Source organism: Heterocephalus glaber, unplaced genomic scaffold, assembly GCF_053883595.1.
Source record: "Heterocephalus glaber isolate CG9 unplaced genomic scaffold, H.glaber_assembly_v1.0 deba00001760, whole genome shotgun sequence".
NCBI lineage: Eukaryota > Metazoa > Chordata > Mammalia > Rodentia > Bathyergidae > Heterocephalus > Heterocephalus glaber.
In genome coordinates this window covers 7,275,323-7,289,992 of record NW_028258457.1, presented here as the reverse complement: position 1 = coordinate 7,289,992, position 14,670 = coordinate 7,275,323, and the positions used below count along the sequence as shown (strand labels likewise).

Below are 14,670 nucleotides of genomic sequence, written 5' to 3'. Positions count from 1 at the left end.
GGGATATGGAAGAATCTCTATATAAGAAGTGATGTGTAACTCTCAACAGTAAGTCTACAGAAGAACAGAGACACGTATCTGTCTCTTTCAATTTCCAACATCTATTAGTGAGTTCAGGGTCTCACACCCATAATCCCACTTGCAAAGAAGAAGACTAGGAGAGAAACATAAAATCTAGTCTGCAGCAGTTCTGAAATTCTGCTGGACAGATCTTATGAACACTCCAGGGCCTCCATTCTGCTCCTCAGTTCATTACTGTGTGCGATCATTGGTATTGTCATCTGCCAATGCCTTCCTTTTAAAATTTTGTTTCTGATCCCTCATATCTATCCTGTATGTACACATAATAACAGAATTCACCAGTTCATGGTCTCAGAGCAAGGACTACATTTCCCAGGTTCCTGTGTCTGGGTCATGTAACTACGTTCTGGCCAATGGGTTGTGAGTAGAATTGGTTGTGCAATTACTTTTCTCAAAAGGAGGGCAGGTACCTTCCTTTCACTTTTACCCTTTCTTGGCTCTTGGCTGTGGTGGTACCATCATGGATTCTGCACACAAGGACTCTGCATCAGCTTTGGCATGTGAGAACCATGGAAAAGAATCCAGGCTCCTGAAGATTTTAAAGAGCAGAGGTGATCTACCAACCCAGACATTCTTATAGGAGAAAATTGTGGGTTTTGTTGCTTCCTTATTTATTTAATCTTTTGGAGGGCGGTATTGGGGATGGAGCCCAGGAATTTTGCACTGAACATTCTCTCTCATTCTGGGCTTACTTCTTCAGCATAAAGGAATTCCTAAGATGTATGCAGTAACATTTAAAAATATGATGAATGTTTACATTAAAATTATTACAGTAAATAACACATTGCCATTAATCCCCCTCAAAATCCTCACCTTTGCTTCAAGCACACATCCCAATATTTTTTAAATTGTTTTTATTTATTTATTTTTTGGTACCGGGGATGGAACTCGGGTCCTTGTGCTTGTGCAGCAGGCGGCGAAACCACTGAGCCAAATCCCCAGCCCAATCCCAACATTTTTGTTACTTTCTGAAGCAATTCTGGAAGTCTTCTTTTGTGAATGTCTTCAGTTCCACTGTTATGGCTGCCTGGATGTCCTGAATTGATTCAAAACATTTACTTTCAGGATCATTCTGACTTTGGGGAAGAGCCTCAAGTCCCATGGTGGCAGATCTAATGAATAAGGTGAATGAGGACACACTGTCATGACTTTAGGAGCTGCCTTTTCATTGGATGGCACTCAGTAGCAGCATTCACCATATTTTTATTTTCCATCACAACTTATGAAGATAAAAGGACTTCCAGCACTTCTTCAGGAAGTGGCAAGAACGAAGGGGTCTGTGTGTTCTAAGTGAGGATAAGTATTCCGAGGGGGATTCATGACAACGTGTCATTTACTATAATAAATTTTAAAAATTTAAACATTCACTTTATGTTTCCATCACATTCCTCATCTGTACATGTTTTGTGAGGAAAGTGTGGGGATGAGGAAGGGAAAGTTTCCAGGAGCAATTAAATACCTACGGGAGTGTGTACACTCATACACACACACACACACACACACACACACACACACTATAACGCTCTGTCCTGTGCCTCCTAGGGGAGAGTCTTAACTCACATAACTCTTACTGGGGGAATAGAGGACAGCTTATTATGGACATTTAACTGAAAAATGTAATCTGCTCATTATTTTTATTTATTATTGTATTTTATCTTATTTTTATAGTGCTAGGGATTTAATCAGGCCCTTTGCACAAAGCTGTACCCCAGCTCTTTTTATTTTTATTTTTTATTTTTTTATTTTTGGAACCAGGGATCGAACTTGGGTCCTTCTACTTGCGAGGCAGGCGGTGGAACCACTGAGCTAAATCCCCTGCCCTTTTTATTTTTATTTTGAGGCATGGTCTCTATAAGTTGTCCAGGCTGGGCTCAAATTTATAATCCTTCTGCCTCAGCCTCCCAGAGTGCTGGGATTACAAGTGTGTACCACTATGCCCAGCTTCCTCTGCCTTTTCGATAATAACCATCCCACCAGCTTTGAGGTGATAAGTCACGGTGGTTTTGATTTTCATTTCCCTGAAAGCTAATGATTTCAAACACATTTTTGTATACTTGATAACCATTTTTTAAAAATTAACTATATTGGTACATTTAAGGTATACAATATAATGACATTGATCATTGGAAATTTGCACCTTTACATAATCCATCTTGGTTCTTATTTTTTCCCCATTCCCCTGCCCTCCCTTCAACCCCTCCACACCTCCAAGATAACCATTTGAACATCTTCTTTTGAAAAATGTCTATTAGAGCCCTTTGCCTATATTTAAATAGGTTTGTTTTTAATTTGCATTCTTTCTTTTGATATTGGGCTGTGTGAATTCCTTACCTATTCTGGCCTTTGACCCCTTAATGGATGTATGGTTTCTTTCTCTGTTTCATGGGATACTGATTAGTCTCTTTGCTGAACAGAAGCTTTTTAGTTTATTATAATCCCACGTGTTATTTTATTTTATTTTATTTTTTTGGTACCAGGGATGGAACTTGGGTCCTTCCACTTGCGTAGCAGGCAGTGAAACCACTGAGCTAAATCCCTGGCCCACCCCACTTGTTATTTTTGCTTTTGTTGCCTATCCTTTTGTTTGTCAAATCCAAAAAAGACTATTGCTGAGACCAGTGTTGTTAAGTTTTCCCTATCTTTTCTTCTGTGAGTTTTGTGGTCTTAGTTGATTTTGAGTTTCGCTTTGTTTGAGATATGCTCTTACTATGTTGTCCAGCCCAGCTTGAAATTCCTAGGCTTGAGCAATCCTCTTGCCTCAGTCTCTCATGTAGCTGGGAATGCAGACATGTGTCACCATGCCCGATTGACTTGATTTTTGTATGTAGTGTGATACAAGAATCTAATTTCATTCTTCAGTATTTAGATATCCAGTTTCTCAGCAGCTTTTAATAAAGAGCTTCCTTTCTCTGGGGTATGTTCGTGCTGCCTTTGTCAAAAATCAGATGGGCACAAATACGTGGCTCTATTTGTGTTCCATTGGTTTCCATGTCTGTTTTTATGCTGGTAGCATAGTGCTTTGATTACTGTAGCTTTGTAATATGTTTTGAAAAAAGGCTGTGGTGCCTCCTGCTTTGCTCTTCTTGATCAATTCTGTTGTGGATGTTCAGGGTCTTTTGTGATTGTACATGAATCTTAGGATTGTTTTTTCTATTTCTGGAAATGCCCTTGGAATTTTCATAGGGGCAATTTGAATATACAGATTGAATATGCTGGGGCTGGGGATTTAGCTCAGTGGTTCCACCGCCTGCCTCACAAGCTAAAGACCCGAGTTCAATCCCCGGTACCAAAAAAACCGAAACAAAACAAAACAGATTGAATATGCTGAATTTGTAGATTACTTTGTATGTGATTAGCATTTTAATAATACTCATTCTTCCATAACCTAACCAAGGAAGTGAAAGACCTGTAAAATGAAAATTACAGAACTCTGAAAATGAAAATCAAAAAAAGCATCAGAAAATGGAAAGATGTCCCCTGTGCCTGGACTGGCAGATCCAATATATTCAAAATGGCCATACTCCCAAAACTGATATACAGATTTAATGCATTCTCAGTCAAAATACCAACAGCATTCCACACAGAACTGGACAAAACGATCCTAAAATTCATACAGAATCAGAGGAGCACCAGAATAGCAAAAGCAATCTGGGTAACAGAAGCAAAGCAGGAGGCATCACAATTTCAGATTTCAAGTTATATTACAAAGTTTCGATGATAAAAACTGCATGGTACTGGAAGAAATAAAAGACACACAGATCAGTGGAACAGCATAGAGGGTACACAACACCTCTAGGCGCATTCAGTTATTCAATCTTTGACAAAGGGGTCAAAAACATACACTGGAAGAAAGACAGCCTCTTTAATAAATGGTGCTGGGAAAACTGGTAATCCACATGTAGAAGATTGACGGTAGATCTACATCTTTTCTTATATACTAAACTAAAATAAAAATGGATTAAAGATCTAAATGTTAGGCGCAAGTGCAGGATCCAAGTTCAATCCCCAGTACCAAAAACAAAAAACAAAACAAAAAACCAAATTAAACGTTAAAACAGAACATTAATCTGCTGGGAGCTAAAGTGGGTAAAACTGTTGACGTCACAGGCGTAGGCAAGGACTTTCTGAATAGAACCCCAATTGCACAAGAAATAGTACCAAGAGTCAGCAAATGGTATCATATCAAATTAAAAGGCTCTGCATAGCAAAGCAAACAAGGGAGTGAAAAGACAACCTATGGAATGGGAAAAATTTTGCCAGTGATTCCTCAGGCAAAAGATTGATATCTAGAATATATTTTAAAAAACCAAAAATATTAGGCCCTTGCAAATAAGAGACCCAATAAAAAATGGCCAAGTGAAATGAATAGAGACTTTACAGGAAAAGTACAAATGACCAATAAATACATGAAGAAATGCTCACCATTATTGGTCGTTAGAGAAATGCAAATTAAAACAACACTAAGATTTCATCTTACTCCATAAAGAATGGCTGCCATCGAGAAATCAAATAATAACAAATGCTGGAGAGGCTTCTAAGAAAAAAGAACCCTTCTACATTATTGGTGAGAATGTAAATTAGTACAGCTATGTAAATCAGTATGGAGAGTCCTAAAAAAAAACCAAACTAAACTAAAATTTGAAAATCCTTCTGACCCAGCTATTTCCCTTCTAGGTATCTTTCTGAAAGAGTTAAAGTCATCATACTACGATGACATTCTCATATCCATGTTTATAGCCGTACAATTCCTAATAGTTAAATCGTGGAAGATGCCTATATGTCCATCAACAGATGAATGCATTTAAAATGTGGTCCTTATACGCAATGGAGAATATAAATACTCTGCCATCAAGAAGGATAAACGTGAGTCATTTGCAGGAAAATGGATGCACCTTGAGACCATAATGTAAACTGAAATAAATCAGACACACAAGCTTAAATATTGTGTGGTTTCTCTTATGTCAGAAAGCCAAACTATAAATAAAAAGCAAAAAACGAGATAGTAATAGGCAGGGAGCTAGATCTTTCTCATATGTGAAGGAAGTTGGGATAAAGGGCAAGGGAGGGAGGGCAGGAGAACAGGCTGAGAAAAAGAATGAAAATGTGTCACGTACACCTCTCAGCTCCCCTCAAGGCATGCGATCATTATGTACCAGAAATGTGTACTAATAAAAAAAACCTTAATAAATAATATTAATTCCTTGGATCCGTGAAACTGGCTATCTTTCCACTAGTTTGCTTCTTGTACCGTTTATCACCTCATACCTGGTGGGGTTGCTATTACCAAAAAAAAGCTAAGGAGGCTGGGCGTGGCAGCAAGTGGTTATAACCCTATCACTCTGGGAGGACCACAGGTTGTAGCCCAGCCCGGGCAATTGAGGGACGTAGTGATATCCAGCTCCAAAATTAAAAATGGCTGGAGAGGTAGCTCAGTGTAAATTAAATCCTCAATAACAAGAAAAAGAAAAAAGGATGAAGGAGCCAGCTCTTTTGGCTCTTGGGAGGCTGAGGCATAAGGATCATACATTCCAGGCCAACCTGGCTGCATAGCAAGTTTCAAACTGGTGAGATAAATCAGACACACAAAGTTAAATGTCACAGGGTTTCTCTTATATGAGAAACCCAAAGTCAAAATGAAGGGCAAGCTCCTGGGCTGCATCCTGGCATTTGCTTCTCCCCACTCAGCTTCCCACTCTGGGCATTCCAAGGCGCCGCTGCCACTGGCCTCACCGCTACCACCATGATCTCCTTAACAGATACCCAGAAAATTGGAATGGGATTAATGGGATTTGGAGTGTTTTTCCTGTTCTTTGGAATGATTCTCTTTTTTGACAAAGCACTACTGGCTATTGGAAATGTTTTATTTGTGGCTGGCTTGGCTTTTGTAATTGGTTTAGAAAGAACATTCAGATCCTGCTTCCAAAAACGTAAAATGAAAGCTACAGGATTTTTTCTGGGTGGTGTATTTGTAGTCCTTATTGGTTGGCCTTTGATAGGCATGGTCTTCAAAATTTATGGATTCTTTCTCTTGTTCAGGGGCTTCTTTCCTACGGTTGTTGGTTTTATTAGAAGAGTGCCAGTCGTTGGATCCCTCTTAAATTTACCTGGAATCAGATCATTTGTAGATAAAGTTGGAGAAAGCAACAACATGGTATAACAACAAGTGAATCTGAAGGCTCATTTAAAATATTGTATTATTTATAAAATCCTTTGAAAAATATTCAGCACAAACTTAAATTACATGAAATAGCTTGCAATGTTCTTTACAGAAGTTTAAATGTGTAGCCTACAATGTACCAACAGCAGTTAGCAAAGAACCAGCGAAAACAGGTTTCTGATCAAGTGGTCTGAGAAGTCAGCAAGCAAACTGAGGGAGATGAAATCCATTTTACAATGCGGATTGAAACTCTAGAAGGCTGTTTTTCTTATCTTTCCGCAGTGTGTGAAACACAGCCATCCTTAGAAAACTCTGCTGCCTGTTACTTCTTTTTATTTTTAAGGTTCAGGAGCATCCCTAAGCATTGGCTTTTAGAAATATCCACTGTGATGGCAAAAACATTTCTAGTTGCACTGTGTCTCGGAAAGTGATGTGTGAATTGGAAGAGACTATGTCATTTTGATGTATTTAACCCAAGGAAAGCTCGTTTTCATGTTTTGAATCACTTTTTGGGGTAAACGTGATTAAAATAAAACTTTTATGGTTCTTCTGAAACTTCATATTTTAAAGCCAAGTGAAAATCTGAACTAGACATTCTAAGTCATCCTTTACTAACTTTTAGTTTCTGAATTCCAGCTGATGAAGCAATTTTGGTCAGTGACAGACCCTAAAAACACTCATACTTCTTGGACGTTCAATCTACGCACCTGTTTGTATTGTTCATTACATGTAAGCATTTCACAGAAAGTATTCTTGACCAGGAAGTCATTGGTTACATAGCCTGTTTCTTTGAATTGTCTTTTATTTAAGATACTAAAGGATGCATACCAAATGGGTTTTTGCCATCATGCTGCTGTTTTTCTTTTTTTTAATTATTTTTAAATTCAGCAGTGGTTTATTTTTTATAAATAAAAACTAGCTTTTGGTAATATTCAAAACATGTAACATGTTAAAAAACTAAACCTATAACTGTTGTTTAAGGGCTGTTCACTTAATGAGCTTTCCTGTATTTTCAGCTTTTGCATAACACACAACAATCAGGATGTGTGATACATGCTTCCCGTGATCGCTCTTGTCCTTGAGTTAGCGGAGAAAATACCTGCTAACATTATTTTACCGTAATTCAACTGCCTGTGGTTTCTTTAAAAAAATAAAATAAAATGAAGGGCAAAATAAAAGATAGATAATAGCAAGTAGGGAGAGAGATCTTTCTCCAGTGGGAAGAGAACAGAGAAAGAGAGAGGGAGGAGGGAGGGATGGGACATTAAAAAAAAGAATGAAAATGTATTGTGTAGATACACCACTCCCCACAAGGAATGTAAACATCACGTATTGCAAACGTGTGCAAGGAACGGTGATAAAAGGAAAAAGGAAGGAGATTAAGACATGGGTGGAGGTGGAAGGAGGGAAGAGAAGGGGATGAAAGAGGAATTAAAATGTGCTATGTCTGGGCTGGGGATTTAGCTCAGTGGTTCCGCTGGCTGACTTGCAAGAGCAAGGACCTGAGTTCGATCCCCAGTACCAAAAAAAAAAAAAAATTTGCTGGAGATTCAGCTCAGTGGTTCCACTGCCTGCCTCACAGGCACAAGGACCTGAGTTCGATGCCTGGTACCAAAAAAAAAAATGTACCAACTCACACAAGGAGGGTAAACATCATGTACTATATACATGTACTAATAAAAAATGAAATAATTAAAAAGGCAAAAACATTAAAAAAATAAAACTAGTCTTGACTACATAGTAAGACTACCTTAAATGACAAAAACAAAACAAAAGGCAAAGAGTAACAAGAACTGGTAAGGATGTGGAGAAGAGGGAACTTCTGTTCGCTGTGGATGGAAATGCAAACTGACATCCCATTATGGAAAACGTACGGACACTAGAACTGTCACACAGGCCAGCAGCCCCACTCTTGTATACATGATTCACAACAGCCAAGACATGGAAGCAGTAACTTCACACTGGTGGATGAATAGAAAAAGGAAATGTGAGATATGCACACAGAGTACAGCAATATGGCTGTATTGCTCATGAATGCTTCTTTCACTAGCAATTCAGTTTGGGAACAGGAGCATTCCACAAAATTTTGCTTATGTTCACAAACTCTGCATTGGATGAGGAACAAAACCATGGCCATCTTCCCCCGAATCGTGGAATGAATGAAGTTCATGAACTGAGGTACTACTGCACAAGAGAATATTATTTAGCTTTGAAAAAGAATGACACCTTGTCTTTCATGACAGCATGGTTGAATCTAGAGGATATTATGCTCAGTGAAATAAGCCAGACACAAGAAGACAGATATTGTATGATCTCACTATTTGGAATCTAAAAATGTTAAACTCACAGAGGCAGAGAACAGAATGGTAGCTACCAGGGCCTCAGTGAAGGAGAAGTGGGGAGATGAGATTAAAAGGTATGAAATTTCAGTTATGCAGAGTAAATGAGACCTGAAGGTCTAAGGTACAGCATGTTGTCTGCAGTGAAGAATACTGTATCTTACCCTTGAAATTTACTGAGTGCAGATCTTAAATATTCTCAACCACCAACTAGTGGTAGCTTTTGAGGTAGAATAATTTAGTTAACTTCATGGTGGCGATTATTTCCCAGTGTATGCACATACAAATCATCGCACTTACACCTGAAGTATATACAGTTTTTGAGATTTTTCTTTTTATTGGTATATGTTTGTGATACATAGTGGTTTCTTGTTATCTATTTTCAATTTTGCTCCTTTAGTTATTTATATGTTGAGCTTCTCATATCAGAAAAACCATGTGATATTTAAGCTTGTGCATCTGATTTATTTTACTTAACATTATGGTCTCAAGGTGCATCCATCTTCCTCCAAATGACTCAAGTTTCTCTCTCTTTATGTCCAGGTAGTTCTCTCTCTCTCTCTCTCTCTCTCTCTCTCTCTCTATATATATATATATACATACACATATATATATACACACATATATATATGTGTGTATATATATACACATATATATGTATATATATACACACACATATATACACACATATATATGTATATATATACACACATATATATATGTGTATATATATCACATTTCTTTATTCATTCATCTGTTGATGGGCACATAGGCCACTTCCGAAAGTTAGCTCTTATGAGTTGTGCTGCTATAAACATGAGAATGAATGGATCACTGTAAAACCATATCTTTGCCTCTTTCGAGAAGATATCCAGAGGATGTATAGCTGGGTCAAATGGAATTTCTATTTTTAGTGTTTTAGGAATCTGCAAAAAGTGTATACAATTTGTATTAGTCAATTCTACCTTAGTAAAACTTGGAGAGAAGACTGACAATAATGCTGTAGTTGGAATGAGACAAAATTCTCACACTGGGTTTTTGAAGATGATAGAGTGGAAATTGTTTTAGAAAACCAGTGATCTCTAATTAAGTTGAACACAGGCAAATCTACTCTTAGCAACACACTCAGCAGCAATGAAATTCACAAGAATGTATGAATTTCACTCATGAACTCATATGCAAAAGTTTTAATAAAAATATTAACCAGCACCCAGTAATAAGTAAAAGGATAGTCTACTGTGAATTCTTCATGATTGGACTGGCTTATTTTAGAGCAAAGAAGCTGGCTTAACATTAAAAAAACCAATTAATAGAAAGGGGAAAGAAGCCAAATATCCAACTACAGGGATGTGCATGCAGAAATTTTGACATGTCCACATCATGGGATACTAAGTAGCAATCACAATGAATGCTACAGCACGCATGAATCTCACCTTAGTTATGTTGGTTGCAGGAAGCAAGAGACAACAATGTGCTTACTACCACAGGGAAGTATCACATTAAAATGCAATTGTAGGCCAGGGATTTAGCTCAGTGGTTCCGCTGCCTGCCTCGCAAGCGCAAGGACCCGAGTTCGATCCCCAGTACCAAAAAAACCAAACAAACAAAATGCAATTGTGAAACAAAATAACCAGTGGTGTTAGAATTCAGAATAGGATTTCCCTTGAGGAAAGAGAGGGAACAGTAGTTGGGAGGCAGATAAGAGGGCTGCCTGGGTGCTAAGAAAGCGGCCTGAGTAATTCAAGTTGTAAAAACTGACTGATCGGGGCGCTGTCCTGGGCACTCTAGGATTTCTGTACTGTACTCCAGTGCAAAGCGGACTAAACCTTTCGCCGGGACTGCCATATGGAGAACGGCCGGTAGGGGGCGAGAGTAGATTCATGCAAACCAGGTAGGAAATCAAAGAATTAGAATAGCGTTAGGCTCTGATAGATTAAATACATAAATGTCAATGTCTAAAGAAATTTCTAAAAGAGTGGGAGCAGAAGGTGTAATGTCTAAGTGGAATAAAAAAATGGAATGAAGAAAAAATCTAAAACCAGACAAAGGAGAGAAAAAGAAATATACAAAAAGCATGATAAATCCAAATTTATCAGAGATTACTGCACAATCAACGCAAATGGTGTAAATCTGTGCTGTTTAACACAGTGGTCACGAGCACGTGTTGCTGTTGACTGCTTGGATTGGATTTCTGAGTTTATGTGTGATGTTAAAGTGGATGTCAGAATTGAAGTCCCGTCCTGTCCCGTCCGTGCCCCCCCCCCCCCCCCCCCCGGTTTCTGAGGACAACCTCAGGGCTCACAGGCTATGCAAGGGCTCTACCACTGAGCGGTATCTCCAGCCCTTTAAAAGAATTTTATTTTGAAACAGGGTCTTGCTGAGTCTGAGCTCACACTGAGCTCAAACTTGCAATCCTCCTGCCTCAGCCTCCAGAGGTGCTGTGATTACAGTCTATGACACTACACCCAGAAATGAAGAACTTGAATGAAAAAGAATGTAAAATATTAATAGCTTTATATTTATTACATCTTGAAATGTTCATATTTTGAATATGTCATATAGTTTGTCACATAAAACATATGTTTGTAAAATTCACTTCACCGTTTTAAAGACATTTGAACAGTAGCTGCTAGAAAAATTTGAATTACATAAATGAATCACATTTTCTTTCTGTTGGACATTGGTGGTCTAAGTGCTCTAGTTACAAAGCAGCTATTGTCAGACTGATAGAACAAATTAAAATCTAGCAATATGTTGCTTACGTTTAACCATAAGAGATGTAAAAAGTTACAAGTAGAGGAAGGAAATAGAAAGAATGCCAGTTTAAAAAAAATAAAAGGAAAATAAGAAGATGGGAGAGAAAGCTGGTTTAAACATGTTATAGGAAGCCGGGAGTGGTGGCACACACCTGTGATCCCAGCCCTCAGGAGGCTGAGGCAGGAAAATGACCTCGACCTGGGCTACATAGTGAGTTCAAGGCCACCCTGAGCTACATAGTGAGATCCTGTCTCAAAAAAAAAAAAAAATCATCTCATAGGATAGAGTTTAGTACAGAAGGCATATCTAGAGTTAACAGTCTCTGCCATGAAAATGTAACAATTCTAATTGTGCATTTGTTTCAAGAGCTTTAGCCCAGCCCTTGGGAGGTGGAGGTAGGAGGGTTGCAAAATCAAGGTCAGTCTGGGATACACAGTGAGACCCTGCTCACTATAATACACATAATCTCAAAATAAAACAAAAGTAACGGAACTACTCAAACCACATGGGTGGTCTGAATCAAAATGTGCTGTTAGAGACAGGCATAGTGGCCCATGCCTATAATGCCAGCACTCTAGGAGGCTGAGACAGGAAGATCACAAATTCAAGCCCAGCCTGGGCAAGACTGATGACTTAGCAAGACCCTGTCTTAAAATAATGGGGATGTAGCTCAGTTCGATCCCCAGTAACACACACACACACACACACACACACACACACGCACAGCTGTTAGCACAACATGCACTTAGGAATGCAAAATATCTTATGTTAGACAACCACACCACCAGTGTTGGAGTTTTTGAAGAATTTCTCTGAGCAACTGATAGCTCAGAGAGACAAAAAGTGATAGATTTGAACAATTCAATGAACAAGCCTGTCCTCATGATCACATAGGTGGAATGTACATTGGACCACCACAAAAGACATGTTTAAAAATGCCTGGGGGGTGTAGGGGACAGGGGAAGGGGACGTTACCAGAACCTCTGCAGTTAGTCCTGGTCTCCTGCGAGCCACGGCAGCACACGGCGAATTACAGGAAAGGTAGAAAAATGAGACCGAGAAGAAGCTGAGCTTTGGGTCTGATCAGTGCTGCTCTGTGCAGCAAAGACAAAAGCCCCCAGCTTACCACACCTTTTATTCAGTACATCGGGAGAAACAAATGTAACAGATGACTTGCAGAGAGTTCAATAGTTCACATTGGGATAAACAAGGTGTAACGGAAGGCTTGCAGAGAGTTCAGTACATCTCCGGCAAACAAGATGTTAATCAGTCCAAGAACAATGAGGAACTGAGCAGGTGTTTGTTCTCCCAGGATGTTTCTTGTCCTGGAGAATCACAGCATCACTGGATCACTGAAGTCTCAGTTGTGACCGGAGGCCAAACTGGAGTTATTCTGTAGCTGGGCTGTAGGCAAGAGAACTAGGCTAACCAAATGATTTATCCCTAGAATTATGTAGCATTGCTCCCAACAGGGGGGAGGGGGGGGCAGGGGTTCAGCTCGGTCGTTCCGCCACCCAAGTTCAATCTCCGTTACCAAAAATGAAAAATAAAAAAAATAAAAATGCCTGGGGAGCTGGCGGGGATGTGAAATGGTGCCGCTGGTATGGAAACAGTAGGGCACTTCCTCAACTACCGTAGAAGGACCATATGACCCAAGGGTGCTAGGTCTGTCTACCCCAAGGAACTGAACAGACATTTGTACACATGTGGTCATAGCATTGCCTACTGATAGGTCAGAGAATAAACAGAAGGTGCTAGAGACAAACCATGGAATATTAGTCAGCCTTAAAAAATGAGGGCTATTCTAGCTGGTCACAGTGTCACACACTACTCAGGAGTATAAGGCAAGGGGAGCGATTGAACCCAAGAGTTCGAGGCCAGCCTGGGTAAGATAGTAAGACTTTGTCTCTGAAAAACAAAACCCATAGATGAACCTCGAGGCCATGCTGTTCAGGGAGCTGCAGCAGATAGAGGAGGACTCGCGCTGCTGGGCCCCACCCCCAGGAGGCCCAGCTCGGTCAGATCCACAGGAACAGGAAGGAGATGGTGGTGCAGCTGGGGAGGGGACGGGAGTCAGCATTTCCTGGGACAGAGCTCAGCTGGGGAGATGGAAAGTCCTGGAGGTGGGCGGCGGGGACGGCACAGCCGTTGGATGCGCTTAAAGCCACTGAGCTGGGCACTGAAAAATGGTTAAAATGTTATCTGATATTAGCATAATTTAAAATATCCGAATTTAAACATGCATAGAAAATATTCACAAAGCTTGACTTCATAGCACTACAAAAAGCACTGGTATCTTGTAGACGTTCTGACTTACTCGTCATGCAGGATTAAAGAAGGAATATAAATGTAATTAGGAAATGTCTAGAAGGTTTCTTTTAATAGGAAGAGGAGGGCTGGGGATTTAGCTCAGTGGTTCTGCCGCCTGCCTCACAAGCGAAAGGTCCCAAGTTTGATCCCCAGTACCAAAAAATAAAATAAATAAATAGGAAGAGGAGTTGGAGTGGTGGCACACACCTACAATCCCAGCACTCCGGGAGGCTGAGGCAGGAGGATCACAATATCGAGCCCAGGCTGGACAACTTAGTGAGAACTTGTCCCCCCCCCCCCCCAAAAAAGAAGAAAGAGAATGGGAAGGAGAGAGGAGGGGGCGGAGGGGGAGGGGGGGAGGGGAGGGGAGCGGGGAGGGGGGGGAGGGGGGGAGGGGGGGGGGAGGGGGGAGGGGGGAGGGGGGGGGGGAGGGGGGAGGGGGGGAGGGGGGAGGGGGGAGGGGGAGGGGGGAGGGGGGAGGGGGGAGGGGGGGGGGGGGGAGAAAAGGGTCTGCAGATGTAGCTTAGTGCAAAGATCCTGAATTCAATCCCCAGTCTCCCAGCAAAAACATTAAACTTAAAAATAGGAAAAGGAAAGTTCCAATGTTCATCATCAAATTCAGTGGGGGTTTTTTCCCCCAGGAGACACTGGCAGTGCCTAGCAATGTCTGTGGTTGTCACCTGACGGAGGTGCTGGTGACAGAGTAGGTGGGGGCTGCTATGACACACAGGCTCGCCCACCGCAGGAAAAGAACGGCCCCCAAATGTCCACAGTGCTGAGGCTCAGAAACCTCAAACTCGCTAGCATTCACCTGTTTAGAAAGAGGGGTTCCGGCTTTCACGTTGGCTCAGGGGAGTGAGACATTCTACCACAGTGATATCTGCACACCCATGTTTAGAGCAGCACAACTCTTAACATCTGAATCATGAAAGTGGCTTCAGTAGCTAAATGGATACAGAAATATGGTATTAAAAATATAGTATTCATAAACAGGATACATGTGAGTCATGTTAGGGAAATCGATGC

At 40.4% G+C, this 14,670-nt stretch overlaps 1 pseudogene; it reads left to right on the top strand.

The window, feature by feature from the left end:
* The first annotated feature begins 5,809 nt into the window (after positions 1–5,809).
* LOC101725245 (vesicle transport protein GOT1B pseudogene) lies at positions 5,810–6,311 on the top strand (annotated as a pseudogene).
* The last annotated feature ends 8,359 nt before the right edge of the window (positions 6,312–14,670 follow it).